A 27,906-nucleotide genomic window follows, 5' to 3' on the forward strand; every position below is an offset into this window, starting at 1 on the left:
ATGCTGCTTGTGCAGATGTGGATCACAACAACTGGATCCTTCCCCTCTCACTCCAATATCCTTTCAAGCCGGTAAGAGATGTCCCGCACCCTGGCTCCGGGCACGCAACACTCCATGCAGAACTCTCAATCCAGCTTGCATAGGATCCTATCCATTCTGAGTCGAAAAGTGTGGTGCTGGAAAAACACAGCAGGTCAGGCAGCATCCGAGGAGCAGGAGAGTCGACGTTTTGGGCAAAAGCCCTTCATTAGGACTCTGACTCTCCAGCATCTGCAGTCCTCACTTTCTCCATACTATTTATCTCCTTAAATATAGAATCCTCTACAACTACCACTTGTCTTTTTGATCCCCCCTCCTGAATGGCCTCCTGTACCATGATGCCATAGTCAGCTGGCTCATCCTCCCTACAGCCCTGTTCCTCATCCACACAGGGAGCAGGTACTAAAAGACCTGCTGAGTAATTTGAAGAGACAGGTTGTATGGAGTGTCTTAACAGAGGAGGGAGTGTTAGAGAAGTATAGTGCGCAAATTCCAGAGCAGAAGAGATTTGGAGTTGAAGACATGGCTGGTGGACTGATGAAAAGGTGGCTTGCATAGTAAGTCAGGATGGAGAAATGCAGGAATCCTGGAGGACTGGAGGCCCAGATGAAGTTATTGAGTTGCAAGGGTAAGGGATAAAATATTTGAAGGCATAACACTTACACTGTAAACATGCAGCCTAAACAATACACGGAGTTATAACTCAAGAAAGAAATGTTCTCGGGATAGATGAGTATAAGCTCAGTCAAAGGCCCTGCTTTTAGGAGTGACTGAAACAGTTGGGGCAGCAATGTCTCACTGCTGCTGGACACTTCAGTGTCATTGTCTGGAATACAGATCGAGTTGTGCAACTTCCCCTTTAACTTCTCACTAGATTAAAGTTACAGAATTTGCAACAAATAGAACTTAAGATGAGCTGTACATTCAAATGATGACTGTTTGAGTTGATTCTTGTTGCTGTATATTGGTCTGTTCAGTTTTCCCAAAGTCCTACTGAACAGCCTGGGGCGTAAATGGTGCAGATTACTGACACTAACAGCTGGCTCAGAAAGTTACAATGGTGTTATTAGAGAAGTGAAAATATTAGACCTTTCATTACGTACTGTAGCATTTAGACTGAATGGTATGTAAATAATTTTCAAACACCAATAATCATTTTCATAACTGGCATAGCACATATTCTTTAATTTATAATTACAGTGTCTCAGTACGTAACAATAAATGCTTTCAAAAGTTCAGTACAGAAACATTTTTTGATGATAATCTAATTATGCAGACTTTAAACATATAAGATTAATCACTTTTGATGAAAATAATTGTGTGAAAATATTTCACAAGAGAAGAAATAACACAGCTAACATGCTGATTATAAAACAAATTGAATAATGTGTGAGGTAAATATTGATGGCTGATGTCTTCGACACAAATATCACATAATCAAAGAAAAACAAAACCATTCTGTATATCATGCCTGGCCAGTTCTTCCGAAGTCTCCAAGGTTAAACAGCTAAAATGATTTAAAGAACGAATGTTCGATAGAAAGAAAATATTTCCTTTTAGTGAAGTGATCAAAAACAAGGGAAAATGGTGGTAAGGTTAGAGACAGACGAGTGAAATATGAACTCAAGAAGCATTTCTTTACACAAAGATTATTGGAAATTTGGAACTCTGTCCAGCTAAAGAATGCTAAGTTGAGTCCATAAGACCTTAAGGCACAGGAGTGGAAGTTAGGCCATTCAGCCCTTCGGTCCTGCTCTGTCATTCAATCATGGCTGATAAGTTTCTGAATGCAATTCTCCCACTTTCTCCAGGTAACCCTTGTTCCCTTATCAATCAGGAACCTATCTATCTCAGTCTTAAATACATTCAATGACCTGGCCGCCCCAGCCTTCTGTGACAATGAATCCCATAGATTCACCACCCTCTGGCTGAAGAAGTTTCTCCTTATCTCCATCCTAAAAGGCCTTCCCTTTAATGTAAGGCTGTGCCCTCATGCCCTAGTCACTCCTATCAATGGAAACATCTTCTCAACATCTACTCTGTCCAGGCCAGTCAGTATTCTGTATGTTTCAATTAGATACCCTCCTCTTCCCCCCCGCCCCATCCTTCTAAACTCCATCCAGTATAGACCCAGAGTCCTCGAACATTCCTCATATGTTAAGCTTTTCATTTCTGGGACGATTCTCATGAACCTACTCTGAACACACTCCAGGGCCAGTACATCCTTTCTGAGATATAGGACCCAAAACTGCACACAATACTCCAAATGTGGTCTGACCAGAGCCTTGCAGTGCCTCAGAAGTACAACCCTGCTTTTATATTCAAATCCTCTCAAAATAAATGCCATCATTGCATTTGCTTTCCTAATTACTAATGCAACCTGCAAGTTTACCTAGAGAGAATCAAGCGCTAGAGCTCCCAAGTCTCTTTGTACTTCAGACTTCTGAATTTTCTTCCCATTTAGAAAATAGTCCATGTCTTTATTCCTCCTACCAAAGTGCATGGCCTCACACTTTCTCACATTGTACTCCATCTACCACTTCTTTGCCCACATTCCCAATCTGTCCAAATCCTTCTGCAGCCTCCCCACCTCCTCAATACTACCTGTCCCTTTGCCTATCTTTATATTGTCTGCAAGCTTAGCCAGAATGCCCTCAATTCTTTCATCTAGTTATTAATGTATAAAGTGAAAAGCTGTGATCCCAACACGGAGCCTTGCGGAACACCACTTGTTACCAGCTAACATCCTGAGAAGGATCCCCATTCTCTGCCTTCTGCGAGACAGCCAGGCTTCTATCCATGCTCACATCTTGCCTTTAACACCATGGGCCCTTACCTTACTCAGTAGCCTCCTGTGAGGCACCTTGTCAAAGGCCTTCTTGAAGTCCAGGTAGATAACATCGATTGGAACTGCTTGGTCTAACCTGTTCATTACTTCCTCAAAGAATTCTAGCAAGTTTGTCAGGCATGACCTCCCCTTGATGAAGCCATGTTGACTTTGCCCTATTTTCAATTCAGGTTACAATTCTAAAGTGGGTAGAAGAAATTCAGCAGATCAGCAATAATCTAATTGAATATTGCAGACCAAGCTGAAGGGCTGAATGGCCTACTCTCATTCTTACGTTCCCTTCTTTATTACTTAGTTAACAATTTCCTTCTTGTGTGACATACAAATTTCTCAAACAGTCACAGTAAATGGCAGTAGGGAACGAACTGTTAATGTTGGTTAAACTAAGTCTATTTGGAAAATGACCATAGACCACATTTGTTTTGACAGGCCATGGTAACATCAATCTGTCATGTCGAGCAAGCAGCTCTTTACTGAGATTTATTGTCTGTGTGAATATATTATTTATCGTTTGTCAGTAAAACAATTCATACATGTACCGTCATGCCCTAACTTCCAAGTCAGTTGTACGCTGCACTTTTGAACTACGTTTGACTGGTGGATTGAGAAAATGTTTAATTTCTTGGAACACTGCTGTGATGCACGTTAGTTACTTTTCTCTCCCCATTGCCCTCCTGAAACCAGGCTGATGAAACAAAAATCAACGCATGCCAGCCCTCCTCAACCATTGCCATGGCTACAGAGCTGGTCCCTTCATTGTGGTGAAACATTTTTTAAAAAGCACTGTAGAGCTAATAGAAATTAAAGGGACATATCTCCAATGAAAATGTTTGAAGAGTAGATAAAAAGAGTGGAATTTTCCCAGCCCTTGAACAGCATTGGGCAAAGGCAAAAAATCTGGGAGAAAAATATCACCATATTGAGAAAGAAATATCTGAGTTACCCTCTTAGGTTTTAATGATTTGATGTGAATCTCACTGGTAAGATGCAAAGACATTATTTCCATGAATTTGCATCTCAATGGTAACGGATTCACCTCATTTTTATGAAATTTATGGGGACTGGTGAAGAACTAGATGATACTGATTCTCAGCTTGAGAGTCAGAGTTGTGACTCACTAGTTGCCACTCACTAGTTGCCTCTCCAGATCTCCAAGATCACCTCTGTACACCAACATCTCACGGCACAATCCATGGGCAGGGACTGCCCCCAACCTTTCTCCATTAAAATCGGCAGAACACCGACCTCACCTTTTCATTTTGGCTGATCGGACTAACTCAGGATGACTTCAATATTGCACTTTGGAGTTCGTGCACACCTTCCATTGCAATGCTCCTGCCAGGCTGTTCTGTGTGCATGGAAACATTTCCACCTCACACAGCTGAGCAGCCCACATCTTATCCAACTCTTAGCTTGCTTTCTGTGTTTTTTATATTTTTGAATCAATTTGTTTGGAAGTGTAATTACACACGCCTGGTGCAGGTGGGATTTGAACCTGTGCCTCCTGTCTCTGAGGTAAGGACGCCCCTACTGCACCACAGGAGCCCTGTCAGCTTGATTGCTAAGCAGTCACTCACTTTGCATTTACTTAATCATGGACAGCATCTCTGCCTTGTCTTTTAACGCATTGTTTCTTCACTCAGAACTTACCAATTCATGACATCTCTGCTTTGCCTCTAAGTGCAGACACAAATCCAGACAGTTGGTCATGGTTGCCAGCACTGATCGGTCAAGGAACTGGACATGTTACTCTATGATATCTTGCCATGACAATGCGACACCTACAGCATGCGCAGCAGACACACTGTATGTGCTTCAACCAAATAGTCACATCTGAAAGTATAAGAGGAATCATCCTTAATTGAGTGATGGAGGTCTACAGTCAGTCTGAGGATGTTACATGCAGTCAAGGTCATCCTCTGAGCTCAGTCCAGGGGCTTGGTCATGGTCACTCAGGTACTTGGTGCAATTAGGATCCACAGATCTGTATCCACGGACCATAAGACCATACGAAACAGGAATCGGAGTAGGTATTCAGCCCTTCGGGCCTGCTCCATCATTCAGTCAGATCATAACTGACCTGTTGACATTCCTCACGTCCACTTTCCTGACCTTCCCTATAACCCTATCTCTCCTACTGATCAAGAATCTATCTATCTCAGCCTTGAATATACACCAGGACTCTGCCCCCACAGCTCTCTGTGGCAAGGAGTTCCTTAGACACATAACACTCTGAGAGAAGAAATCCCTCCTTATCTCAGTATTAAATTGTTGCCCCTTTGTTCTGAGCATATGCCCTCCGGTCCTAGGTCTCACCCATGTGGGAAAACATCCTTTCAGCAATTGCCCTGTAGAGCCCCTTAAGAATCCTGTATGTTTCAATGAAATCATCTCTCATGCTTCTAAACGCCAATGAGCAGAGACCCCAACCTGTTTAGGCTTTGCTCATAAGACAATCCCTCAGACCAAGGAATCATCCTAGTGTAGCTTCAGTCTTGGGGGTTTGGGCAGTAAACATCAAATGGAGTTATCAACGGGGCAGTCCATACTGTGTTTTGGAAATGGGGAGGATATGGCCAAGTGCTTGGTAATGTTTTGGGCACCCAAGTTCAAATTGTGCCATAGTAGATGGTTGAACTTGCATGCAACTTTATAAATCTGGAAATAGGAGTCTAACAGTGACTATGAAAAACCATTGGTGATTGCCAGAAAGAAACGTCTGGTTCACTAATGGTCTTTAGAGAAGGAAACTGCCATCCTTACCTGGTCTGGCATTCATGTGACTCCAGACCCATAGCAATGTGGTTGACACTTAACTGTCCTCTGAGCAATTAGGAATGGGCAATAAATGCTGGCCTAACCAGAGAGGCCCACATCCTGTGAATGAATTGTGTCAATGATGTGCTCACCAGCTTGTGCTCCCAAGTCGAATCTAGAAAGAGAACCCCCACCAAGGGGAAAGTCTCTGAGCTGAGGAAAGGGTGCTGAGGAAATCCATGCTGATCCATCTTCTGTGGAATCTTGGCTTGTTCCTCAAAGGTGAAGCAGGCTCCGATGGTTTGGGGGGGGGGTCACGTTTGGGCAGAGGCTGCTCATGGCTGGATGAGATGCCTTTGGATATGTAATAGGGATAGATGCTTGAGCAAATTAAGAAGACATTCACAGTGGTATGTTATGGACCAGACCAGACCCTCTCAAAATACATTAAGAAGGCAGACTAGACCCTAACGTTTTCTTATTTTAAAGGTAAATGGCAGGTGCTGTGTTCTAGATGCTATTCGATTGGTCAAACTATTCAATGTTAAGCAAAACACAACTTATTCATGATTTGGAGGTGCCAGTGTTGGACTGGGGTGGACAAAGTTAAGAATCACACAACACCAGGTTATAGTCCAACAGGTTTAATTGGAAGCACTAGCTTTCGGAGCACTGCTCCTTCATCAGGTGGTTGTGGAAGTGGTGCTTTGAAAGCTAGTGCTTCCAAATAAACCTGTTGGGCTCTAACCTTGTGTTGTGCAATTTTTAATAATTTATTCAAACACTGTTGTTAAACTACATCAAAAGAACAAGGAACTTGGAATAACTTAACTCTACGCTATTGGAAAACTTAACCAAAGAATAGATACAATAGCAATTACTAATTAACTGTTCCAATACATGAGCATCCCATAAACACACCCGTGGTAAAAGGCAAATTCAGAAAACAGATGTATCTCACATACAGTTTAGCATCCCAGGAAAAGAACACTTAGCTATTGGCTGTAATCGAGAGAGGAAAACAATAGCTTCCACTTCTTCAAGACCCCAACAGCAACGGCTGCTGGAAACTAAAAATCCCTGATTCTGTGGCTGGGAGCTTGACTAGACCCATCCAAGCTACCTCTATTGTTCTAACTTTAAAAAACCCTCAAGCTTCACAAGTTGTTTATCTTCTCATACAATGCTCAGCACCAGTCCCCTAATTTCTGTCTAAAAGGAACTAGGACAAAACACACCTCTTAAAGTCACAGTATTGTCACAGGTGGTAATGAGAGAACAGTGCAGCATAGCACAATGGAGCTTACTGGGTTTACTGGCTATTGAGGCTTGCATCCTCACATTAGCAGCTCTGTCCTCTCCAGCCAGTTTGAGGATATTCTCCTCAAATAGAATGTGGACATGAATGTTGGCCAACACATTGAACTAGACATCCTCAGGATATTGGATTGACATTTAGGACTAAGATTTGGAGAAATGTCTTCACTCAGAGGCTTATGAGTCTTGGAGTGTTCTGCTCTCACAAGCTAAGGACAGTCACTCATTGAGTATATTCCAGGCTGAGACTGATAGATTTTGTTGTGGTTCTGTTCGCCAAGCTGGAAGTTTGGCAAACGTTTCGTCCCCTGGCTAGGCGACATCATCAGTGCTTGGGAGCCTCCTGCGAAGCGCTTCTTTGATGTTTCCTCCGGTGTTTATAGTGGTCTGTCCCTGCCGCTTCCGGTTGTCAGTTTCAGCTGTCCGCTGTAGTGGTTGGTATATTGGGTCCAGGTCAATGTGTTTGTTGATGGAGTTTGTGGATGAATGCCATGCCTCTAGGAATTCCCTGGCTGTTCTCTGTCTGGCTTGCCCTATGATAGTAGTGTTGTCCCAGTCGAATTCATGTTGCTTGTTGTCTGCGTGTGTGGCTACTAAGGATAGCTGGTCGTGTCGTTTCGTGGCTAGTTGATGTTCATGTATGCGGATTGTTAGCTGTCTTCCTGTTTGTCCTATATAGTGTTTTGTGCAGTCCTTGCATGGTATTTTGTACACTACATTAGTTTTGCTCATGTTGGGTATCGGGTCCTTCGTTCTGGTGAGTTGTTGTCTGAGCGTGGCTGTTGGTTTGTGTGCCGTTATGAGTCCTAGGGGTCGCAGTAATCTGGCTGTCAGTTCTGAGATGCTCCTGATGTATGGTAGTGTGGCTAGTCCTTTTGGTTGTGGTATGTCCTCGTTCTGTGATCTTTCTCTTCGGCATCTGCTGATGAAGTTGCGCGGGTATCCGTTTTTGGCGAATACCTTGTATAGGTGTTCCTCTTCTTCTTTTTGCAGTCCTGGTGTACTGTGTTGTGGCCCTTTTGAATAGTGTCCTGATGCAGCTTCGTTTGTGTGTGTTGATAGATTTTATTCTGTCTATATGTGAGCTAATCACAGTGTCACCATCCAGAATCACTTCATGGCCACAGACCGGAGGTCCATGGACGGAACTCTGTGCTGGGAGCCTATTTTCTCTTCTCACCTTAAAAAATATGCCCCTTAGTTCTGAACTCCCTCAATCTAGGGAAAATATCTGCCATTCATCTTATCTATGCCCCTCGTGATTTTACAAACTGCTATTTGGTCACCCCTCAACCACAAAGATACCTTGGAGTGCAGGTTCATTGCTCCTTGAAACTGGAGTTGCAGGTAGATAGGATAGTGAAGACGGTGTTTGGTATGCTTTCCTTTATTGGTCAGAGTATTGAGTACAGGAGTTGGGAGGTCATGTTGCGGCTGTACAGGACATTAGTTAGGCCACAGTTGGAACATTGCGTGCATTTCTGGTCTCCTTCCTATCGGAAAGATGTTGTGAAACTTGAAAGGGTTCAGAAAAGATTTACAAGGATGTTGCCAGAGTTGGAGGATTTGAGCTATAGGGAGAGGCTGAACAGGCTGGGGCTGTTTTCCCTGGAGCATCGGAGGCTGAAGGGTGACCTTAGAGAGGTTTACAAAATTATGAGGGGCATGGATAAGGTAAATAGGCAAAGTCTTTTCCCTTGGGTCAGGGAGTCCAGAACTAGAGGGCATAGGTTTAGGGTGAGAGGGAAAAGATATAAAAGAGACCTAAGGGGCAACTTTTTCACACAGAGGGTGGTACGTGTATGGAATGAGCTGCCAGAGGAAGTGGTAAAGGCTGGTACAATTGCAACATTTAAGAGGCATTTGGATGGGTATATGAATAGGAAGGGTTTGGAGGGATATGGGCTGGGTGCTGGCAGGTGGGACTAGATTGGGTTGGGATATCTGGTCGGCATGGACGGGTTGGACCGAAGGGTCTGTTTCCATGCTGTACATCTCTATGGCTCTATAACTCTATGACTTGCACTCCAATGAAAAAAAGTCCCATCCTATCCAGCCCATTTTTAGAACTCTAACTCTCCAGTCCCAGCAACATCCTTGTAAATCTTTTCTGAACCCTCTCCAGTTTAATAAAATCCTCCCTATAAATGGGCAACGAGAACTGCACACAGTACTACACGAGAGACCTCACCAACATCTCGTACAACATCAAGATGACAGCCCACTCCTATACTCTATGAACAGAGCACTGAAGGCAAGCATGCTAAATGCCTTCTTAACCACCCTGCTGAAAATGTGTTGCTGGAGAAGCGCAGCAGGTCAGGCAGCATCCAGGGAACAGGAGAATCGACGTTTCGGGCATAAGCCCTTCTTCAGGAACTCCTGTTCCCTTGATGCTGCCTGACCTGCTGCGCTTCTCCAGCAACACATTTTCAGCTCTGATCTCCAGCATTTGCAGACCTCACTTTCTCCTTCTTAACCATCCTGTCTACCTGTGACACAACTTTCAAAGAACCTGAACCCTTCGATCTTTCTGTTTGACAACACTTCCCAGGGTTAGAGTAGTGCTGGAAAAGCACAGCAGGTCATCCAAGGAGCAGGAAAATCGACTTTTCGGGCCAGAGTCCGTCATCAGGAATGAGGCTGGGAGCCTCGGGGTTGGAGAGATAAATGGGAGGGGGTGGGGTTGGGAAGAATGTAGCTGAGAGTGCAGTAGGTGGATAGAGGAAGGGGTAAAGATGATAGGTCAGAGAGGAAGGTGGAGCGGATAGGTGGGAAGGGAGATTGGCAGGTAGGACAGGTCAGGAGGATGGTGCAGAGCTGGAAGGTTGGAAATGGGGGAAGGGGAAATGAGGAAACTGGTGAAGTCCACATTGATGCCATAGGGTTGAAGGGTCCCGAGGCGGAAAATGAGGCATTCTTCCTCCAGGCGTCGGGTGGTGAGGGAGCGGCGGTGGAGGAGGCCCAGGACCTGCATGTCCTCGACACAGTGGGAGGGGGAGTTGAAATGTTGGGCCACAGGGTGGTGGGGTTGATTGGTGCAGGTGTCACGGAGGTGTTCTCTGAAGCGCTCTATGAAAGGCACTCAGTCTCCCCAGTGTAGAGGAGACTGCATCGGGAGCAGCGGATATAGTAAGTGACATGTATGGAAGTGCAGGTGAAACTTTGATGGATGTGGAAGGCTCCTTTGGGGCCTTGGATGGAGGTGAGGGAGGAGGTGTGGGCGCAGGTTTTGCAATTCCTGCGGTGGCAGGGAATGTTGCTAAGAGGGGAGGGTGGGTTGTTGGGGGTCTGGACCTGACCAGGTAGTTACAGAGGGAACGGTCTTTGTGGAAAGTGGATAGAGGGGGAGAGGGAAATATATTGTTGGTGGTGTCTGTTTGGAGGTGGCGAAAATGTCGGCGGATGATGCGGTTTATGCTGAGGTTGGTGGGGTGAAAGGTGAGAACCAGGGGGTGAGGACCAGTCTTTGTTGCGGTTGGAGGGGTGGGGTTTGACGGCGAAGGTGCAAGACGTGGATGAGATGCGTTGGAGGGCATCTTCAACCACGTGGGAAGGGAAATTGTGGTCTCTAAAGAAGGAGGACATCTGGTGTGTTCTGTGATGGAACTGGTCCTTCTGGGAGCAGATACGGCAGAGGCGGAGGAATTGGAAATACGGGATGGCATTTTTTGAGGAGGTAGGGTGGGAGGAGATGTAATCCAGATAGCTGTGGGAGTTGGTGGGTTAGTAAAAAATGTCAGTGTTGAGTCGGTCATCGTTGATGGAGATGGAGAGGTCCAGGAAGGGTAGGGAGGTGTCAGAGATGGTCCAGGTGAATCTCTGGTCGGGGTGGAATGTGTTGGTGAAGTTGATGTACTGTTCACCCTCCTCGTGGGAGCAAGAGGTGGTGCCGATGCAGTCATCAATGTAGTGGATGAAAAGTGGTGCCAGTGTAACTAGGGAAGATGGACTGTTCCACATAGCCGACGAAGAGACGGGCATAGCTGGGGCCCTTGTGGGTGCCCATGGCTACCCCTTTCGGCTGGAAAAAATGGGAGGATTCGAAGGAGAAATTTTGAGGGTGAGGACCAGTTCAGCCAAACAAATGAGAGTGTCAGTGGAAGGGTACTGGTGGGGATGTCGGGAGAGAAAAAAACGGAGGGCTTGGAGGCCCTGGTGATGGCTGACGGAGGTGTACCAGGATTGGATGCCCAGTGTGAAGATGAGGCATTGAGGACCAGGGAAACTGAAGTCTTGGAGGAGATGGAGGGCATAGGTGGTATCCCGAACATATGTGGGGAGTTCCTGGACCCGGGGGATAGGACAGTATTGAGGTAGGTGGAGATGAGTTCGGTGGGGCAGGAGCAGACTGAGACAATGGGTTGGCTGGGGCAGTCAGGCTTGTGGATCTTGGGAAGGAGGTAGAACCGGGGGCAGTGCGGGGTTCCAGGACTATGAGGTTGGAAGCTGTGGATGGGAGATCTCCTGAGGTGATGAGGTTGCGTACAATCTGGGAGATGATGGTTTGGTGATGGGGGGGTGAGGTCATGGTCGAGGGAGCAGAAGGAGGAGGTGCCTTCAATTTGTGCCTGGCTTCAGCGGTGTAGAGATCAGTGCGCCAAGCTACCACAGCAGCTCCCCCCACCTTGTCTGCTGGTTTGATGGTGAGGTTTCATCTATCCGTTGCTCCCGATGTGGTCTCCTTTACATTGGGGAGACTGGGTGCCTTCTCGCACAGCGCTTCAGAGAACATCTCTGGGACACCTGCACCAATCAACCCCACCACTCCGTGGCCCAATATTTCAACTCCCTCTCCCACTCTGCCAAGGACATACAGGTCCTGGGTTCCTCCACAGGCACTCACTCACCACTCCACGCCTGGAGGAAGAACGCCTCATCTTCTCCCTCAGGACCCTTGAACGTCATGGCATCGATGTGGAAGTGCACTAGTTTCCTCATTTCCCCTCCCCCCACCTTACCCCAGTTCCAACCTTTCAGCTCAACAGCATCCTCCTGACCTGTTCTACCTGTAAATCTTACTTCCCACTTATCCACTCCACCCTCCTCTCCGACCTATCATCTTTACCCCCACCTCCATCCACCAATTACACTCTCAGCTACCTTCTCCCCAGCCCCACTCCCTCCCATTTATCTCTCCACCCCCGAGGCTAACCTTGACTTTAATCTCCAGCACCTGCAGTACCCACCTCCAGCTAGTTGATTTTAACACTTCCCAAGGACCTATTACAATTAACTGTATAGGTCCTGCCCTTTTTCACTCCCAGCACAAGGTCTAAGTATGAGACTGGCAGAGCACACTGCCACATAGCAAAATGTCTGCTCCCTTGACTAAAGACTGCTGACCAGCAAGCTGCTGGGTTGTAAAACTGCATTAATTGGCATGGCAAGGCGCAACAAGGCATGCATGTCATGGGCATGGTGGTATGTGCTGAGTGAATGTATGCTAAGAAGAGCAAGCGAGCAGCCCTGAGGTACAGTCTGGTCCAGTCCATGAGCTGGGGCCAATTCTGTGCATAAAGTATTCATACAGCCTTTCGATGATAGCTGCTGGTGTGCCCTTCAATGTGAGCCTAGGCTTCCCGCATGCACTGCCAATACATCACTGAGATGCCCGGATGTTTTGTCGGATGATGGATGCCAATGTCTGTGGAGGATGCATGAGTGCAGCTAATGCCCTAGGCTGCAATGTGGTTAGAGGCAGCTGATGATGTATATATGTGTATATATATATATATATATATATATATATATGATTCGGAGATGCCGGTGTTGGGCTGGGGTGTACAAAGTTAAAAATCACACAACACCAGGTTATAGTCCAACAGGTTTAATTGGAAGCACACTAGCTTTCGGAGCGACAATCACCTGATGAAGGAGCATCGGTCCGAAAGCTAGTGTGTTTCCAATTAAACCTGTTGGACTATAACCTGGTGTTGTGTGATTTTTAACTTTGTATATGTATATTTCTCAATGTCAGAGAAACAAAGAAGGTTGTAAGTCTCGAGAAGGTTGCAGAGCTGCAAAGGCAGAGCCGTGAAAATGTTTAAACTGAAGGATGAAAATCTAAACATTAAAGCTATTGGGCTAAAAGAGGCCAATGTAGACCAGCAAGAGCAGAGTTGGTCTAACTGTAGACCTGGTGTGGGATTGGTGATGACCTGCAGAGGTTTGCATGAGTTGGTTGACAGCAAGTGGAGAATGAGAGACCAGCCAGCAGTGCATTGGAAACCAGTGCTACCATATGGATTAGCAGAGCAAAGAAGAAAGAGAGTACCTTGTCAGGAAAGTCCACCTCACCTTCACATTACGATGGAGAATAGGCAATAAATTCAGTCTCACCTGCCCCATCCATATGCAGAGCACAAATGTAAAACAAAATTGAAGATTTTCCCAAAGTGGCTGGATAAGATCAGTCCTTTTGGCAGTTACAAATGATAGCTGACACATGGTGGACTCTCCTTCCTCTTCTATCTTGAACCAACACCTATCAAAGAACAAAGAACAAAGAAAATTTACAGCCCAGGAACAGGCCCTTCGGCCATCCAAGCCTGAGCCGATCCAAGCGTACTGTCTAAAACTGTCGGTCAATTCCTAAGCATCTGTATCCCTCTGCTCCCCACCTACTCATGCATCTGTCCAGATGCATCTTAAATGAATCTACCGTGCCTGCCTCTACCACCTCTGCTGGCAATGGTTTCCAAAAGCCCACTAACCTCTGTGTGAAGTACTTACCACGTATATCCCCCTTAAACATTCCACCTCTCACCTTGAAATCATGACCTCTCATTATTGAATCCTTCACTCTGGGAAAAAGCTTGTTTCTATCCACCCTGTCTAAACCCTTCATGATTTTGTAAGCCTCAATCAGGTCCCCCCTCAATCTCCTTTTTCTAGTGAAAATAAACCTAACCTACTCAACCTCTCTTCATAGCTAGCACCTTCCATACCAGGCAACATCTTCGTAAACCTTCTCTGCACCCTCTCCAAAGCATCCACATCCTTTTGGTAATGTGGCGACCAGAACTGTACACAGTATTCTAAATGTGGCCGAACCAATGTCTTGTACAACTTTAACATGACCCGCCAGCTCTTATACTCAATACCCCATCCGATGAAGGCAAGCATACTATATGCTTTCTTGACCACTCTATCCACCTGTGCAGCAACTTTCAGGGTACAATGGACCTGCACTCCCAGATCTCTCAGCTCATCAACTTTTCCCAAGGCTCTTCCATTCATTGTATAATTCACTCTAGAATTAGTCTTGCCTAAATGCATCACCTCACATTTTTCTGGATTGAAATCCATCTGCCACTTTTTCGCCCAACTCTCCAGTCTATCCATATCCTCCTGTATTCTTTGAGAGTCCCTTATGCTTTCTGCCACTCCACCAATCTTTGTGTCATCTGCAAACTTGCTGATCATACCAACAGTGCCCTCTTCTAGATCATTTATGTATATTACAAACAACAGTGGCCCCAATACAGACCCCTGTGGAACACCACTGGTCACCTTTCTCCAGTGCAAGATCATTGGAATGGTTGAATGCACTGTCCTCCTGAAGTGCCTCTTCTCCATTCTCCAGCTGGGTAGGAGTTCACTTGCTGAGTTGCATTCTTATTTGTCCTGTCATAGCCAGAGAGTTAACTACAATGCCTTCCCTTCCTGCTCCTACACCATTAGCTCCAGTGTCCCCAGGACCCCTGCTATTAATCATCCACCTCCATCACCTGGTTGACATCATCCAAAACCACAAATTGCATTTCCACATTTTTAAAAGTGATAGTTTCATAGCCACTATTGCTGACTACTTTTTCCCATCAGATTTATTGATTGAATTTAAATTCTACCAACCAGCATGGTAGGATTTTAACCTGAAGCGTTAGGGTTGGATTATTAGTCGAGTAAGATTACCATCATATCACCATCCCTTCCTCAACATATTCCATATATGTAATCTGAGTGCACTTAGCTCTGCCTCCTCCATCTCTCTTCACTCCTCCACTACTTCTGAGTTGTCATATTACTTGTCAAGCATCCATTAATGAATGATCAGAACTTTTCTCCACTAATTATGGGGAAGACTGGAGCCATTGTTTCAATCCTGCCACAATCTTGGTTTTCCAGCTGTTGACTGCATCCTCCTCCCTAACCACTATCAGAAGTTAAACCACACTGTTTGACAATATACAGTCATGGAGTCATAGAGTCAAATAGCATGGAAACATATCTTCGGTCCAACTTGTCCAACTTTCAATCTGACCTAGTCCATTTGCCAGCATTTGGCCTATGTCCCTCTCAACCCTTCCTATTCATGTACTTATCCAGATGCCTTTTAAATGTAGTAATTTGTACCAGACTCTTCCACTTCCTCTGGCAGTTCATTCCATACACACAGCCGAAAGTGAGGACTGCAGATTAGAGTCGAGACTGTGGTGCTAGAAAAGCACAGCATGTCAGGCAGCACCCGAGGAGCGAGAAGGGTTTTCCTGATGAAGGGCTTTTGCCCGAAAAGTCATTTCTGCGGATCCTAAGGCAATATGAAAGCGTTTTTTTCTAAATGCAAGTTTTCCTCTCTTTCTCATCCTTTATGAATGGCAGTTGATGGGGTTTAACTTTCTTTTCTCGACTGATTGACCAGTGAAAATTCAGCAGGCGAGTGCAACATTTCCTGGCTGTGAGTTACAGGCAGGACCTTGAGATGGCTGATAAATGGACATCTCCTGACCCTGATCATTCCCTCTGGAAAATAAACTTCAGTGTTTGCTTTTGAATGGCCTTGTTCAATGACGTTGCTACTTTTACTGATATATGTATTTCCTTCCTGGTTCCTTTCTCCTCTCCGCCATTTAGATTATTTATTTTGGTACGTTCATGGGATACGGGCATCCCTGGCCAAGAAAGCATTCATTGCCCACCTCTTCCCCATGGGAGACTGGGGTTATCAAGGTTAGATCTCACGGAATATAGGGAGAGCTAGCCATTTGGATACAGAACTGGCTCAAAGGTAGAAGACAGAGGGTGGTGGTGGAAGCTTGTTTTTCAGACTGGAGGCCTGTGACCAGTGAAGTGCCACAAGAATTGGTGCTGGCTCCTCTACTTTTTGTCATTTACATAAAAGATTTGGATGCAAGCATAAGAGACACAGTTAGTAAGTTTGCAGATGACACCAAAGTTGGAGACTTATTGGACAGCGAAGAAGGTTACCTCAGATTACAACAGAATCTTGACCAAATGGGCCAATGGGCTGAGAAGTGGCAGATGGAGTTTAATTCAGATAAATGCGAGGTGCTGCATTTTGGGAAAGCAAATATCAGCAGGACTTACACACTTAATGGTAAGGTCCTAGGGAGTGTTGCTGAACAAAGAGACCTTGGAGTGCAGGTTCATAGCTCCATGAAAGTGGAGACACAGGTAGATAGGATAGTGAAGAAGGCGTTTGGTATGCTTTCCTTTATTGGTCAGAGTATTGAGTACAGGAGTTGGGAGGTCATGTTGCGGCTGTACAGGACAATGGTTAGGCCACTGTTGGAATATTGCATGCAATTCTGGTCCCCTTCCTATCGAAAAGATGTTGTGAAACTTGAAAGGGTTCAGAAAAGATTTACAAGGATGTTGTCAGGGTTGGAGGATTTGAGCTACAGGCAAAGGTTGAACAGGCTGGGGCTGTTTTCCCTGGAGCGTCGGAGGCTGAGGAGTGACCTTACAAAGGTTTACAAAATTATGAGTGGCATGGATAGGATAAATAGACTAAGTCTTTTCCTTGGGGTCAGGGAGCCCAAAACTAGAGGGCATAGGTTTAGGGTGAGAGGGGAAAGATATAAAAGAGACCTAAGGGGCAATGTTTTTACACAGAGGGTGATACATGTATGGAATGACCTGCCAGAGGAAGTGGTGGAGGCTGGTACAATTGCAACATTTAAAAGGCATCTGGATGGGTATATGAATAGGAGGGATATGGGCTGGGTGCTGGCAGGTGGGACTAGATTGGGCTGGGATATCTGGACGACATAGACGGGTTGAACCAAAGGGTCTATTTCCATGCTGTACATCTCTATGACTCTAATTCCTTTTGCTTAGCCTCCATCTTGAACTGCTGTTTTGCAGAGACACCCACAGAGCTGCAAGGGCAGTGATTTCCAGAATGTGTACTCAGCAACAGTAAAGGAGCAGCAATGCAGTTCCAAGTTCGGCCAGTGTGCGACTTGGAGGGGAACTTGGAGGGGGTGGGTGTTCTCATGTATCTGCTGCCCCTATTCTTCTAGGATTTGCCAGTTTGGAAGGTGCTGTGAGAGGACCCATGGCTAGTTGCTGCAATGAATCTTGCAGATGGTACACATTGCTGCCACCGTGCATTGGTGGGAAAGGGTGTGAAGGTTTATCAAATTGGACATGGTGTCAACCAAGCAGGTTGCTCGACATTGAATGGTCCCAAGCTTCTCACTCTGCCAGTCAAATGGAAAATATTTCCCACTTCTGACTTCCACTTTGTAGATAATGGACAGCCTTTAGGCAGACCAAGTGATACCTCTTCATTTCACTTACCAAAATCTAATATTTTTCATACGTCTACAATAAAATTTATTTACCTTTTTTCTTGTAACTTGTTCCATTTTTCTTCAGTATTAACTATCTATCTTGAATTGATATCACCTGCAAACTTAGAAGTTATGTCAAAGATTAAAGCATTTCTATAAATTGTAAACAACTGTCCAAGACAGAAAATGGTGGAAGTATTCAGCAGGTCGGGTAATATCTGTGGGGAGAGAAGCCATGTTAATGTTTTCATTTGATATCTTTTCATCAAAAATTAATACCTTTTTTTTGTATTTGAGTCATAGATTTTTTTACAGCATGTAAAGGTGCCCTTTGGCCCATCAACTCCATGCTAGTCATCGAACAATCATCGACTGTAATCTCCATTTCCCAGCATTTCACCCGTAGCCTTGTATGCTAAGGCATTTCAAATGTTCATTGAAATAGTTCTTAAATGTCTTGAAGTGTCCCATCTCAAATATTCTTTCAGGTATAAGGTTCCATACACCAACAATCCTCTGGGTGAAAAAAATACTTCTATGTTTTTCTATTAGTGGTCCCCACCCTGATCCTTGTAAGAATCCACTTTCCCCATCTGTTACACTGAATAACCTAATCTTGCAACCTGCTTACAATTTATTCTGATACTTTACCTCTGAATCTTCATGCTCTGACTTCATTCGTGAGTCTAGAATAGATGTAAAACTAGAGGAATCTTTGGCTCTTGTGAAGTGGTGCTATCTTCTGGGCCATGGTGTCGTGGTGCCGGTGTTGGACTGGGGTGGACAAAGTTAAAAATCAGAGTCTAGATTAGAGTGGTGCTGGAAAAGCACAGTACGTTTGGCTGCATCTGAGGAGCAGGAAAAATCGACGTTTCGGACAAAAGCCCTTCATCAGGAATATGCAAATTATAGGAGAAAGTGAGGACTGCAGATGCTGGAGACCAGAGTTAAAAAGTGTGGTGCTGGAAAAGCGCAGCAGGCCAGGCAGCATCTGCAAATTATAGTCCAACCGGTTTATTTGGAAGCACTAGTTTTTGGAGCACTGCTCCTTCATCAGGTCTTCTGAGTCAGGCAGGCCTGGATTCAAGTCCCACCTGCTCCCGAGGTGTGTAACAACATCGTTGAACAATTTGATTAGGAACTATCTGTAATAGATGTGAAGATTTGTTACATTGTTAAAATGTCTTCACTGGTCACCCTGAGGCTGTGAAAGGTGATATTTCTGAAAGTGGTGCCTGTGAGCAAACATATCTGAGCTAAACAAACAAATCCAGCTCATGATACTTGCTGTTCACTCTTCATTCAATTCCGGGATAATTTGGAAGATTAGCTGGATCCACACCATAACTAAAGATCCACAAGAATCTACTTTGGAATGGAGGTCATTCGGGTCATTAGGCTGACTAGAGTGGATCTTCTGCAATCTGCCATTCAATCTGGCCTGGAGCTCCTTCAGGGCTTAGTCCTGACTGGACTAGGTGCCATCCAGTCTGGCAATGAGCAGCTGCAGGGCTCAGTCCAGCTAAGGTTTACAGAATGGAGCAGAACACTGTGGCTAAATTGAGTCAGAACATTGTGGCTTTGCTGGAAAGAAACATTTCAAAAGTATGAGGAGTTCAATAAAATGTATTTACATACTGCATTTTTTTCTTATCTCTTTCCTTTTGCTGCACTTTTATGGCTCTGTGTTAATTATACAACGATTATAGTTCCTTCTAAAGATAAAAATTCTGAACTTGCAGATACAGGGAGAAGTCCCTACATTAAAAAGCAGCTACTGTTAGTGTACGGCACAATCTGGAGACAAGAGAAATCTGCTGCTCAATTCCATCAGTCATTACGTCTCTGTTTCTGTTTGTGGTTTCTGTATACAAGACACACATATGCAGTTCAGCTCCATAAATTACATGGAAGAGATGAGGATATAAATAGTTAAAAGACAGGCATTATATCTGGGAACTACCATTGTGCCAGTCACAATTTAAGCACATTTCTTGCAATTAGATTCTTTGGACACAGTCAGTTTGAATATGCCTATTGTGGGGAAAGATGCATCCAGCTGCAGAGTAACCTTTCAGGGTATGAATGATATTTTTATTGCCACTGCCATCTTAAGGATTGCTGCCCCACTTGGGGACGACCGGACAAATTTGGTTATGTGATGTTTTGTCTATGGCATGTCTGGTCACATGGCACCTAACCACATCACAATCATGTGACATTGATCGCACGATACCTGCTCTTCAAGTAACTCACCTCCTACCTCATCTAAGCCTATCTACTGTCTAGAAAGTGTGCGATGGAGTTTACTGTTTACTTGCTCGGATGGGTGTAACGACACCCAAGAAGGCCAGGTCTATCCAGGGCAAATAATAGTGCTTGACTGACATCCCATCATCAGCATTCTGTACCCCCTCCACTGATGCTCAGTAGCAACAGCATCTACTGTTATAATTCAAAAAGGATCCTTTAACATGACCTTCCAAACCTGAGACCTCTGCCACATGGAAAGACAGGGCAGCAGATACATGGAAACACACTACCAGCCCACAGCTGGAAGTCCGGTTTTGGTCCACCTTATCGAAAGGAAAGATATGCTGAAGGCAGTCTAGAGAAGATGCATTAGGTTGATCCTGGATATGGGGATGCTTTCTTGTGACAAGAGGTGGAATATTTTCGGCTTTACTCATTGGACTTTAAGAGAATGAGAGGAGACTTCATTAAAATAGATAGGATTCTTCGAGGGCTGGATAGGGTGAATGTGGAGAGGTTGCTTCTCCCTGTGGAAGAGTCTAGGTCCAGAGGACATCCTCTCAGAGTAAGGAGTCACCCATGACTGATAGAGAGGATGAGAAATTTCTTTCTCTCAGAATATGGTGAATCTGTGGAATCCTTTACCACGGAGGGTTGTTGAGTCTGGGTCATTTTGTATATTCAAAGCTGAGACCCACAGATTATTTTCAGTAAAGGTATCAAGGGTAATGAAGAAAAGGCAGGAAAGCAAAGCTAAGGGTTATCAGGTTCACTAAGAGCTCACCAAATGGTGGAGCAGGCTCAATGGGCTGAATGGTCTACCTCTACTCCTACATCTTATATTCTTATGGCTATAGCCTTACAAAGCATGTTTCCGCCCTCAAGCAACTGTCCGAGTGAAGTTTGCATATTCTCACTGTGTCTGCTTATGCCTTGTTTTTATCTGACTGCTCCCCCTTCTCCTCCACCCTTGAATCAACCATCCCACCCAACAGCCTGGCTACCACCCCCAGCCCTGAGCACCCCATCTCTCCTGACAAATCAGCTAACCTCTGATCCAAATACCCCCTGCCCTACCTCTTCCATTCGTCCACTTGCCAACTCACTAACCCACCTCATAAACGAATAAAGTACGACCAGAATATGGCAGTGACTATCATCAAAAAGGGGTATTTCCTCTGGTAGCTCCAAATCTGCTAACTCTGCTGCAGAATGCTCAGCTCCAGACTGCAGATCTACCACAGGAAGCAGAAGGTGTTCTCTAGGAAATGCAAAGTACACTGGCAGCCTGCTTTTTGCAGAACGTGGCCACCTTCCCATCTCATGTGCTCAACCTCATGAACACAGCAGTGATGCCCGCCATATTGATCATGTGCTTGAAATTTCCAGGGTAATTATGACAGCTGCACTAAAGATCAAACAGCTCCAATCTTGACTTTGATGGTTAATGCTGAAAGGGTCTTCCAGAACATTACCTAAACCTTGGGCTTTCTCTTTGCACACAGCAGGAAGAATGTTGAAGCACAGTCCCAGGATAATGTCTGTTGCCTGGCTCCATAGATCAGGCACCTATTCTACCCTTTCAGTGTGCCTACAGCCCTACCAACCTCTTGACCAATGGCCTTGCTGGTGAAAGATGGCAGTGACTCAGCCTAGACTGAGAAATTGTAGTCTGCGGTTTGTTTGAAGTTCTCCATTATGGTCATCCAAAGTGTTCTCATTGGAAGTTCAGCAAACCCTCCACATCTCAAACTGTAAACACAATATTTTCAAACACTGTAAATGGAAAAGAAGACTGGTTGGCACTGCTGCCTTACATCGCCAGGGACCCGGATTCGATTCCTTCCTCGGGCGACTGCCTGTGTGGAGTTTGCACATTCTCCCTGTGTCTGTGTGGGTTTCCTCTGGGTGCTCTGATTTCCTCCCACCGTCCAAAGATGTGCAGGTTAGGTGAATTGGTCATGCTAAATTGCCCATAGTGTTAGGTGCATTAGTCAGGGATAAATATTGGGTAGGGTAATGGGTGTGGGTGGGTTACTCTTCGGAAGTTCGGTGTGGACTTGTTGGGCCAAATGACCTATTTCCATACTTTAGGGAATCTAAAAAGGCTGGCAAAGTGGCTTGTTCAATGATAATTCATAATGGTTTCTCAAATTAGAGGAGTAAAAATAATTTGTTTTGTTTTCATTATGAATTACATGGTGATGGTTTTATTTGTAGTGCAGCAAGGGTGTTATGTATGAGATTGAACTGAAAGGGTGTTAATAAGGATGATGAAGGTACAGAGAAGGATGTTGGCTCTATTGGTGGTTAGAAGATGGTTCATGTGAAGTCATCTTGAATAGGCTAATCCCTCAGGCTTTGGCAGCTGAAAGTACGAAAGGGTAAAGGTTAATCCTCTTCTGCTTTCTTTTCTTTTTAATTCATAGACCGGATCTGGGCATTGTTGACTACTCCAGCGTTTATTGCCTATCCATGATTGCCCTTGAGGAGGTGGTGGTGAACTACCCTTTTAAATAGCTGAAGTCCACGTGCTATAGGTGCTGTTAGAGAGGGAGTTTCAAGATTTGACCTATCAACAGTTTCAGAAAGGCATTATAGCTGCAAGTGGTTTGAAGGAGAATTTGTAGATGGTGCTGTTGTCTTGTATCAGCTGCTGTTGTCCTTCTAGGTGGATAGAGATTATGGGCTTGGAAGGTGTAGTTGAGGTGAGTTACTGCAAAGCATCTTGTAAATAGTATACCCTTCTGCCCCTGTACATCAGTGATGGAGGGAGTGTATGCTGGACACGATGGATAAGGTAAAAACAAGAACTGCAGATGCTAGAAACCAGAGTCTAGATTAGAGTGGTGCTGGAAAAGCACAGCAGGTCAGGCAGCATATGAGGAGCAGGAAAGTCGGCGTTTCAGGCAAAAGCCCTTCCTCAGGAATACTTGATGATGGATAAGGTGCCATTTAAACAGAATGTATTGTCTTGGATGGTTATGATCTTCTTAGCCATTGTTGGAATTCCACTAACTGAGATGACAAGGAGTCAAACAATTAATGGTCTTAATTGTGTAAGGCCATAGCTTTTTTTTTTATTTGTTCATGCAAAACAAATGACCTGCCAATTAATTGCATCTTGATGCCAGATGGGTGGCACTTGTTGGGTGCAGGATTAACACAATTGTCCCTAGCAGTGCCTCACAGTCAAAGAATTATGTTCTGCATAGACAGTTACCAGTGACTTACTACTCCACGTGCAGCGGAAGCCATTTTGTCACATTATTGTGTGGCCAAATTTTTATTGATGGCGGCACAATTTCACACTTGTATCCTTGTGACAGCCTGTGCCTTAGATGCACAATGATCCCCCTAACCTTCATGATCCCTTTTGTGTTGCTTTCCGTGCATTCCTGATGACTTTCAGCCCACCCCTCCTTGTTTAGCCCCATTATATCAGTGTTAATATCACCAGTTAACTCCTAAGCCCATAGCTTTGTGAATTACCATGTCCTAGTTGGCCAGACATTCACTTCACGTGGTGGTCAGAGAGATTGTGGCCTATGAAACTCCCACTCCTGAAGCTCCCCATTCTCTCCAATGGTCTATGACACCCTGTCATTCTATTTTAAATTGTTCACTTTCACTATCACCATTCCCTTAATGTGTCAATCCAATGAACCCCAATCACAGAGTGGAAATTCCCCGTTTTCCTAGGATTCCATGGACTGACCCCTGATAATCCCCGACCAATAATTTCCAAACTCTTTGAGCTAACTAAACCTAGCCCCAGCCTGACTACATGGGACTGCCTCAATGGAGAGTGACCCAGCCTCTGGACTGATGTCTTGTTGGAACATCACGTGATGCACCTGTTATTTCTGGACTAGTTGCACTTGATCTACTGGACTGACCCTGGACCAACCCCTAAGACTTCAGAAGCATTCATCCCCAACCTTTGGTAGGGCCAAGCATCTGATGGACTATGGCCAAGTAACTATGCTGATTTTCTGATCAGGAATTGATGCCATTTTGATTTCTCAGGGAAGGTGGGAGATTTGGGAGCTGGTTAACCAATAACGAAATTGCCACTGTTGTAAATAAGGTAGTCGCTGCTCATTAAGATGTTAAGTATCATGATCTAAGATGGCGGCAGAGTAGGACTCCTCATCCACTCTGTCCATTTCTTTCCTTTTTTTCTTTTTCGTGTCTTTTTCCTCTTCTTTCTTCTTACTTCTCATTCTTTAGCCTCAAGGTGAAGCCAACGCAGATCCTGACACCATTGAATTCTAGGCCCAATTATAAGTCATGACAGCTGACTCAGTATCTAAGGATTAAATGATAACTATTTCATGTTTAATTGATTACAGAGAATATCAGAAACAAAAAGGCTTTCGGATTTTGGATCTTTAAGAAGAAAAAATACTAAAGGAAAAGAAATGTGGAAATGAGGGAAGATGCAGGAAAGGCACTGCATACAATGTCCAGAAAAAGAATCAATAACAAGTTAAAGAAGCTGTGCTTCTGCTAACTGCCTCTAGTGGGCACCACCTGCAGCTCAGCTGCGATGCCATTGGTCATTTTGGAAGCATCAGGCCACTGTAGTGGAAAGGCATGCAAATATCTCAAGTAATGAAAATACCCTTTGAAGAAGAAACAGAAACAACTAAATACTATATAGGATTGCCTCGATACTGCACTGTAATTACAAAGTCGGCTGACTTTACCCTAAAATAAGAAATAAGATTTGTGTGTGGAATGTGAAGGCTATAATTGGTCTAAGAAAGACTGGTTAAGACTAGCCACATTCAAAATATTCAGAAGAATGGAAGTGAACAGGCCTTAACTGTTAATTATAAAGAAGAAGAGAGTTAATGATAAAGTAAATCTAATTTTAGATAATGAGAGACCTGAGTTGGGTTTAGGTGAAGATCTAAGACTTAAGGGGAGAGATTCCTACAACATAGAATGGGTGTGGATTATTAGGGTAAGAAAATGTATATGGAATTATTACTTCAATAAATTGATTGATGCTTACTCACGATAAAATGGAGAATGGGCTTGATTCAGCATCTTTGGTGAAGGTGAGCAGAAAAGAGATAGTGAGGGGATAAATAGTGAAGGAATATGAGCAGAGTAGAAGTGTATCACACAAACTAATCTACAGTATTTCTGAAATAGCCTGAATAATTTACATACTCCCAGTGATGCAGCCAAATGTTACCTTACAGTTTATTACTGAATTGCCTCACTGTTACTTTGAGATAGCATTACGGGCAGCATAGATCAAAGCAGGAAACGCTCACAGTGAAAGCTCTGCAGGGTGAACTCAGTGTTTCTGGGCGATGTTTAAGTAACACAATTTCCATGTGTAATGGGAGACCAAAGACTAGACACCAGTCCAAATGAGCAGACAGCATCTTTTCAACTTTCACTTTTCTGGTTCTGCACACTGTAGGCATAAAAGAGGAATACTTAGAGGTAGTGTAATACATTCCTAACATTTAATACATTTTATCCCTTTGAAAAAAGATCCTCTTAAACATACTATTACACTATTATTCATTCAGGCACGTTTTCCTTTGAATGCTTTAAGCTAATGTGACAGTTGGTCTCATTAAATGAGAAGTGCCAGTCAGATGTGAAATTGACCTCTGAATGTTGCTCCTTATTCTGTAAATACTTCCATAATACGAGGCAGGGCCTGGTGCTCTGAGCCAGACTGCCTGTTCCGTGCTTGACTGATTTACTTGTCTAGGTGTCAAGGTACAGCTCCTGTTTGTAACTCCATCAGTCGGCTGGTATTTCCTGTGCAGAAAACCTGATGGTCTGAGTGAGGTCCTTCCCTTGACCTCGACACGACACTGGGCCATGAATAACTGGGTTTGTTAACTGCCCTCCGCGCTATGTTGTCTCTGAGGAAGTCTTCTGTTAAGCGGCAAAGAGTTTTCCATTTCATTGCCACAAACGCCAGCTGCTTGTTATTTCACTTGGCTCAGCCTATAGAGCTAATGGGATGTTTTATTTCCAGTACGAGCTTCCTGCTTTGCTAACTGACTGAGACTGCTCCCTTCCACCCCCCCCCCCCCACCCCCAACCTTTAAGTCAAGCCTCCAGAACCCATCAAGTAAATGTTGAAGGACTCATTCAGCGAGGGCTGTGAGAGAGGCTGCTTAGCGAGCTCAGGAAGAGGTCAGATAAAGTCAGATACCCTATAATTGAGGGGCCTTCACTTTTGTTGCTTTTATAAGGTATGCGTTGTTTTTCTTACGAATTTTATTCCTTCCTAACTTGAAGGGATTAGGAAAAGCTGGAGCGCAAATTCAAGGATGTGCGTCCTGTACCTTCCTGTGTTTCAGCCGGGGGACAATGATTGATGCTATGACCATCAAGGGTCAACAGTTCATTCAAAAGGCTAAGAGGACAGGCCACTCCAGAGATTCCTGCTTGCTTAGATCTTCCTGCAGTCACAGGCAAATTTGAGAGAGAGGTGAAACATTGGGTTGTATCCTGGGAAGCATGAGTCAAGTCACCATAGTCTCACCAGCCCATATGGCTTCTCTCTCCTTAGGGAGAGATGACTGGTGGTGATTTAACCTGAGGGTTACTACACCTCAAGCAGGGGGAGAGGGAGACTCTGTCAAGGTAACCTCAGCCAGTGTAGGAATTGGACTCATGCTGTTGAGTATCACACTGCTTTGCGAACCAACCTACCAGCCAACTGAGCTAAACCAGCCCCCTGGGAACATGAGTAGGCCATTTGACACTCCAACTTGTTTTACCATTCAGTTAGGTCAAGGTAGATCCAGCTCCCTTTACCTGCCATGTGTCCAAGTTCCAGTCGACTAACCAAACAAAAATCTACTCATCTCAGTCTTGACACTCTCACTTGACTCAGCATTCATTATCTATAGGAAGTTTCAGCTTTCCAGGGCTGAACTTTGCCACTGTAACTTTGACCAGTTTTTTCAGATTAAGGTTCATTTATTATGCAGGGTGTATTCCCTTTCAAATCACAGGCACCACAGTATCCCGTGAAGGGGGTGGGTTGGTCTCTTAAAGAGGGGGTGGGTTGGTCTCATGGAGGCCGACCTGCAGGCAGTCAATGGATGACCTTAACTTCCAGCCTGAATTACTTGCAGCAGTGGTGAAGAGGTACAGAGAACAAACATTGGTTCTGGAACAAAGCTTTAGACCCCACCCAGCTAGTTTTGTCCATTTTGTACCTAATAGCAAGATAGCTGAGGAAAGTTGGGCACAGATTCTCTGATATAAAAACAGAAAGTAATGAGGAAACTCAACAAGTCTGGCAGCATCCCCGGAGAGAAAACCCAAGTTTATATTTTGGTAACGGGGGACCGGCCTCTGTGGAATTGTTTCACTGTCCTCCTATAACAGCTAAAGACCACCCTAACCGGAAACTAGAGGTCCTACTCTTACTCAAAGGAATTCAGCACGGTGACACAGTGGTTAGCACTGCTGCCTTACAGTGCCAGAGACCCGGGTTCAATTCCCGCCTCAGGTGACTGACTGTGTGGAGTTTGCACATTCTCCCCATGTCTGTGTGGGTTTCCTCCGGGTGCTCCGGTTTCCTCCCACAGTCCAAAAATGTGCAGGTTAGATGAATTGACTGTGCTAAATTGCCCGTAGTGTTAGGTGAAGGGGTAAATGTAGGGGAATGGGTCTGGGTGGGTTGCGCTTCGGCGGGTCGGTGTAGACTTGTTGGGCCGAAGAGCCTGTTTCCACACTGTAAGTAATCTAATCTAATTTGGAGTCTTAAATGACACTTCTTCAGAACTGGAACAGAAACCAAATCCAGAAAGATTGCATTGCAAGGCTTCTGTGGCATGCAGGGATCAATTCCCCTGCAGAATTCGATGCTGAATTCCTTTGGGTAAGAGTAGGACCTCTAGTTTCCGGTTAAGGTGGTCTTCAGCTGTTATAGAAGGTCAGTGAAACAATTCCACAGAGGCCGGTCTCCCATCACCAAATCACCCTTTCAATACACATGGAGAATCCTTGACACTGATCCAGCTCTCAGAGTGAACAGGATGTCTGACACTCCTGGTTTTTTTTACACACTCCTGTTCTTTTTTGTTCCCCACACTACAGCCTAACTGCGGTAGTGCTTATTTTTCCCCAGCACCCATGTAGTGTCTGCAAGTG

Source organism: Chiloscyllium plagiosum, unplaced genomic scaffold (genome assembly GCF_037043375.1).
Source record: "Chiloscyllium plagiosum isolate Xiang-an unplaced genomic scaffold, Cpla_swu_hap1 HiC_scaffold_5, whole genome shotgun sequence".
In the NCBI taxonomy this organism is placed as follows: domain Eukaryota; kingdom Metazoa; phylum Chordata; class Chondrichthyes; order Orectolobiformes; family Hemiscylliidae; genus Chiloscyllium; species Chiloscyllium plagiosum.